Source organism: Dendrobates tinctorius, unplaced genomic scaffold (assembly GCF_039654945.1).
Source record: "Dendrobates tinctorius isolate UK_male_01 unplaced genomic scaffold, ASM3965494v1 ptg000012l, whole genome shotgun sequence".
Lineage (NCBI taxonomy): Eukaryota > Metazoa > Chordata > Amphibia > Anura > Dendrobatidae > Dendrobates > Dendrobates tinctorius.
Window position 1 is genome coordinate 7,067,835 of NW_027361680.1, and position 6,794 is coordinate 7,074,628.

Below are 6,794 nucleotides of genomic sequence, written 5' to 3' on the forward strand. Positions count from 1 at the left end.
CTCATTGTGCGGCAAACAACTCGACTGCCTAGGGGTGATCCTGACCCAGGGAGACACAAACGACAAACACCCTGGGTGTTTACCCTGGGTATGAACATCTTGAGGGAGTTCGGCAGTCTACTCCTTAGTGAGCCTACACAAGAGACCCTGAGCCAATGGGGCTCCCACACTCCCCAAAGGCAGGTTTTCCAGCAGCTGGTACAGGGGGGCGCGGGTCCTACAGGATTGCCAGGAGGGGGAAGTGCTGGGGAGAGTGATTGCGGCGGCCCCTCACCTCGTGCTGCCGCCAGGACAGACTGTGGTGGCCCTGCCTATCCGAGCACACGTACCACTGGAGGGAGTAGAGGTGCAGGTGGAGCCGTGCTTCTCGGAGCGTCTACCCCCTGGGGTCCTGAATAAAAGAAACAAACTGATGATGGTAGAAAAGAACCTGGAGTTAGACGTGTGTGAATCAAGAGAAATGGAAAGGCAAAGTTTTAATAGACAGGCCTTTATTATTATATAAGATTTGGGCAACGAACATACAATAATAATGTTAAAAATGGTACTAGAGGCAAAGAAAACCGCACAGAGTAATATCACAGTAATATGAATAATCATCTAATAATAATCTCCCTGCCACTCAAACAAATCAAGCAGATAGAATGAGCCCATATTATTGATCCTTGTATTTGACAACAAAAATGTGCAAAATAAGTGCAAAACAATTGGTGCTAAAATGAAATAAATCACTGTAATATAAATAAACATCGATTGTAAGGATACACAGTGTGCCCAAAAAAAAGTGATAAAAATGTGTAAAAAATGTGCAAAAAGCAAGATTACATAGTGAAAAATTGCACAATTGAAATATCACAATGGGAAAAGTGCACTGTTTAGAGGAAATGGGCCTGAAAATAAAGCCACAAAATAAGATGTAAAAAATGAATGCTGCTAAAAAACAATGGGCTAGAAATTGAGGCTCACAAAGTACAATTGTACACTGCTTGAAAAAATGAATCCCAAAGTTAGGAAACACACATTGCAATGAAATTGCGCTATGAAGTAGACATGGGCCTAAAAATGCAGCATGGTAAAATACCTAGGCGTCAGAGCCAAGTGGAAGAGGTGGTGGGAGAAGCGGTATGCCAATAGAACGCGCCCCAACGCGCGTTTCGGAAAGCTCCTTCATCAGGGGTTACCCCTGGCCGGCTCTGAGGTAGTAGACTGAAAACAACCCACTGGCCCACCTCGACAACGCCAAATTGGGCGCCCTAGAACAACGGTGGGTGAGTCCGAATGGCCAAATTCAAATATAAAATCATCTACAAACGGGGGAGCGGAGAATGTGCATGCTGATGCCCTTTCCAGGATTTGACGTACGACTCCTGGTCGAAGCCGAGACGACGAGCTTGAAGGAGAAGAAACACCATTCACTTTAGTCCCCACCGGGATCACAGCTGTGACCCAAGAACAATCCCATGTAGGACTCGCTAGGGGCCTATTAGAACAATCCCGGGATAAATGGATCCAACAACAGCAGGAAGATGGAGAGATTGGCCCCCTACATCAATGGTTGGCCACGGGCTGGCTACCCAGCGACACTCAAAGACAGACACTGACTCGGGACACAATCGCTAAAGCTACGTCAGTGGGAGAGGCTGTTGATCAAAGGAGGACTGTTGTACCGAAAGGCCGTGCTGCGCACAACATCAGCAACAGCCTGGCAGGCAGTAATACCGGGAGCCCAGCTCACTGAACTTGCTCGGGAGGCTCATGAAAAAGGGGCACATTTTGGGGCACAAAAGACTTTTCAGTGGCTACAACGAATGGCCTTCCATCCCTGCTTGCAGGCCACAGTGGAAGAAGTTTGCCGTGCGTGCCACCTATGTGAGTTAACTAAATCACTGGAACAACAGGCTCCAGTACAAACAATAGTAACAGCAGCACCCCTCGAACTCTTGATGATAGACTATTTAACCATCGGCCCCGCACACCAGGGGTATGAGCATTGTCTAGTTATGGTGGACCATTTTACCAAATTCGCCGTGGTAACCCCTACTCAAGATCAAACTGTGGAATTGGCCGCCTACGTGATTTGTAAGAACTTTATCCAAGTCTACGGCTGCCCCCAACGGATCCATTCAGACCAGGGTGCGTGCTTTCTGGGAAAAGTAATGGAAGAATTACACCGCTTATATGGTATTGATAAATCCCGGACCACTCCATACCACCCGCAAGGAAATGGGGCTTGTGAGCGGTTTAATCGGACATTAATCCAAATACTATGCACCCTGGAAAGCGACCGGAAAGCCCGCTGGCCCAAATATGTCCCAAACTGGTCTGGGTTTATAACAACCGGGTACACCGAGTCACTGGCTACACCCCCTACTCGCTGCTATTTGGCTGGGAAGGCAAAGGAATCACTGAGGTGGAGTTAAACCCAGCGGAGGAATAACCGTGGACAGGAGTCTCGTCGTGGGTCCGGAATCATCGGTATCGGCTGCAAACCTTGCACCGAATCGTCCATTCAAAACTTCAGGACATGGAACACCTGGGGAAGACCCCGTCCCAACTCACCGAATTCCAAGCAGGAGATCGTGTACTCATACGAGATCAGCGCCCACAAAATAAATTGGGACACCGCTGGGAGGAGAGTCCCTATTGAGTACTGCGCCGAGTAAGCCCAGGTGGACCAGTGTACGAAATACAATCTGAAAAAGAAGGGGACCACCCTACCCGTACCCTACACTGTAATATGTTACGACCCTGTACTTCCACGGACCCTGCCCGACCCGAGGCCCCTCCTCAGGTCTCCGAACCGCCGCCAGCATTATGAAATGAGTATGACGAGGAAGACCTTCCGGTGGTACAAACGGACACTGCAGAAACCGGTACCCCAGAAACCCCAGTTAATCCACCATCTTCCACCACCCCAGAGGACTCCACCACAGTCAAACCACGTCACACCGAGCGGTCCACATCTGGCAAACCCCCCCGAATGCTACGAACAGGACCAGTTCGTATGGCAGAAAAGACTTTTACATCAAAAAGCAGGCCCAGGCACCTCCGAGCCCTCGCCCGGGGACTAGCGAGCATACAGGATGGGGGAGTGTAGGAAGGAGAGTCCCCGCTGTCTAACCGGGCCGAAACCAAGGGAACTGTCACGAAGGTTCCCAGGGAGACTGTTTCTGGGGACACAATTAAAGGACGGGCCGGAGAGAGTTCTAGAAGGAGTGGGGGCGGAACCAATATAAAAGAAGCTGAGGACGCCAGCAGGGGGCACTTGACAGAGTGGGAGAGAAGGAGCAGGAAGACTGGGGGAGCCAGAGAGCCAGAGCTATAAGGAGACGACTAGAGGGACTGGAGAGAGACTCACCACGGACAGGAAGGAGACGGCACCAAGCCAACCAGCAGAGGGACCCCGACTGTACGACCGTGCTTCCCGTGGCCGTCACTGCCCGACTCCAGCCCGCAGCTGTGGCCTACCCGCTGCCACCTGCGGCCGCCACAGCCTGACTCCAGCCCACGGCAGCAGCCTACCCGCTGCCGCCCGTGGCCGCCGCTGCTCAAATCCAGCCCGCGGTTGCAGCCTGTTCGCTGCTACCCGCGGCCGCTGCTGTCCCGCCCCAGCCCGTGGCTGCGGCCCACATGTCTTGGGCCCCAGCTGTCGCCATCCCACCTCCGCCGGGAGGCACAATGCAGAGGAACTCTACAGGGGTCTGTTGTGCCCACACTCCACCTGGGCGTAGGAACACCAGAAACCTGCATCAGATCCTCGTTGACTGGGCCCAGTGGCTGAGATACCGAAGAGACACCGACCGCCACTCTGCCGGACGTCAGAGGAGGATAAGTGGCACGTTGTAGTTGATAACCTGTAGTTTCTGGACCTGTAGTCCGCCACACCGCAGCTCCATAGTTACCGTTTCTGACCGGGTAGTCATGTTTGAGTTACCTGTGTAATATTGTCCTGATCCCTGCGAGGATAACTGTTGTTAGCTTTTTGGTTACTCAAGATAGTTCTTATAGATACAAATATATATATATATATATATAAGTTACATTTTAAGTTCACTCCGACTCCTGTCTCGTCACTGCATCCTGCGTACTTGCGATACCTACAAGATCACCAGGGGAAACGTGTTCTATGCTGCTACAGTGTCACGCTCACACCCTGACTGGTCGGCGTGAGTGTTGTGGCCCAACTGTGCCACAAACCAGATTACCCTTGAAGGGGCGTGACTGAGATAGCTGCCTTGGTTTTCGCTGGAGCCTCTGATGATGAGGTCAGGCTTGTGCGGCAGGCAGCTACCAGGAGCCACTCCAGGGTGGTGTCCGGCTGTGGCTGCTGATCCCACTTAGGGAGACAGTATGGGTGACAGGCACGAGTAGCAGACAGGCAGGTGAGCACAGTGGGCACAGCAGAGACACAGGCAGGTGGGCACGGCTGAGACACTGGCAGGCGGGCACGGCTGAGACACTGGCAGGAGGGCACAGCTGAGACACTGGCAGGTGGGCATGGCTGAGACACTGGCAGACGGGCATGGCCGAGACACAGAGACAGGGACCAACTGGAAAGACACAGGGACATGGGCAGGAAGGAGTGGTGTATGGAATAGGTAGGGTCCTGTTCACACAGCAGGTGCAGGTACTTGTACTTACAGGAAGGAATGTAGTATGGAGGAACAGGTAGAGACCTGTTCACACAGCAGGTGCAGGTACTGGTACTGGCAGGAAGGAATGGTGAATGAAGGAACAGATAGAGACCTGTTCACACAGGATGTGAACCGCAAGACTGCAGAGAGGAGCTGCAGTTTGCAGCAAGAGGTTCCGCAGCAGTAGATGCGGGGCACAGGCAGAACTGCAAGAGTACGTAGAAGACAGAGCTGCAAGAGTGCAGAGCACAGGCAGTCACAAGGGTACTGAGCAGGCAGAGCCGCAAGAGTGCGGAGCATAAGCAGAGCTGCAAGAGTACAGAGCAGGCAGAGCCGCAAGAGTGTGGAGCATAAGCAGACAGAGAGGACACAAGGAAAGACACAGCAGCGAAAGAAGCTACAGACAAGGAGACCCACAGACAGAGGTAGGACTGGGTTCAGACAAGTTAACGGTACGAGACAAGGTACAGGAGCAAAGACACAGGGACAAGGATATTCTGCCTGCTGGAGGGCGACAAGGACAAGTACAAGACAAGCTCAGGAGCAATAGCACAGAGATCAGGATATTCTGCCTCCTGGAGGGTGGACAGACAGGTACAAGGCAAAGCTAGGAGTGAAGCCACCAGAGAAGGTGAAACATAGAACAAGACCTGGCAACTCAGCAGCAAGACACTGACTGAGTTGAGCCATTGCACAGGCAATTTCCACTGGGTGGAGCTGCCTTAAATACTAGAGGGCTCTTGGTAATTGGTCAGGGACACATTAGACAGGTGCACCCTTATTCTATAAGAACCAGAGAGTTCTGGCGCCGCACCCCTGTGCACACAGCCAGAAAGCATGCAGAGCAGGCAGGAAGCAACAGGCACATAGCATGGCGCTTGCAGCAGACAGAAGTCACAGCTTGGCCTGGAGCAGTGAGTAAGTTGGTGTTTGGGGGATGAGAGGCCATGCAGTGATGCCAGCAGGGATGTTACATACAGGCAGTCCAATTTTTGGCAAGGGTGTCTATGATGCCCATAGTATATATTTTTTTTAAATGTACCCCCATGGGGAAATGTTTGTCAGCCCATGCACTTCGTGTATGGGCGTTGCAAGTCTAGGAGACCTGCTCCTTAACATTGGGCCTAGTTTTTAATGAGGCCTTCATTAATGTCTCCTCATTCTCCGCCACTAGATCACCAGGGTTAACATTGTCATGATCCATGTTGGATCATGTCAGATAAGAGCACTGGTAACCTTTTTTTTCCTCTCTCTAAGCTTTGTGCTTAGACATAGTTTTGCCCCCGGTGGCCAGTATGGTTATTGCACTGGTGTGCTTAGAGATAGTTTTGCCCCTGGTGGCCAGTATGGTCATTGCACTGGTGTTTTATAGAGATAGTTTTGGCCCCGGTGGTGGTTAGTGTAATTGCACGGGAATCACTAACAGGTGTGTTTGTTCAATAAAGGTGTGTCAGTTGTGCTCACTGACATTGGTGATATTGTTGGGCTTTTCCAACCATCCTGGGTGAAGGAAGGACCTAGGAGAGTCCTGGAGTGGCAGCAATGGTGTCAGCAAGGAGTTCGTGTAAAGCATGGTGGAGTGGCAGCTATGGTGTCAGCGAGGAGTTTGTGTAAAGCATGGTGGAGTGGCAGCTATGGTGTCAGTGAAGAATCCTTGCAAAGCTTGGTGGAGTGGCAGCTATGGTGTAGAGCTGCACTCAGGTGCTGGACTCCATTGCTGGACAGTTGCACTCAGTTGCTGGTCTCTGTTGCTGGAAGCTGCACTCAGGTGCTGGACTCCGTTGCTGGACTCCGTTGCTGGACAGTTGCACTCAGGTGCTGGACACTGTTGCTGGACAGCTGCACTCAGGTGCTGGACTCTGTTGCTCCAAAGCGGCACTCGAGTGCTGGACGCTGTTGCTGTGGAGCTGCACCTAGGTGTTCGACACGGTGGGAGGAAGATGCACTCAGGTGTTGGGCTCTGTTGCCAGAAGCAAGTGCATCAGAGCAATGTTGGTGTTAGTACAGCGGTGGGGCCAGTGCCTGCACAACCCAGCTCCCTAGTAAGGAATAGGTGTAGGGTAACCATCAATGAGTTTCCTACAATGCTCTGCTGGAATATTAGACCATTCTTCTTTGGCAAACTGCTCCAGGTCCCTGATATTTGAAGGGTGCCTTCTC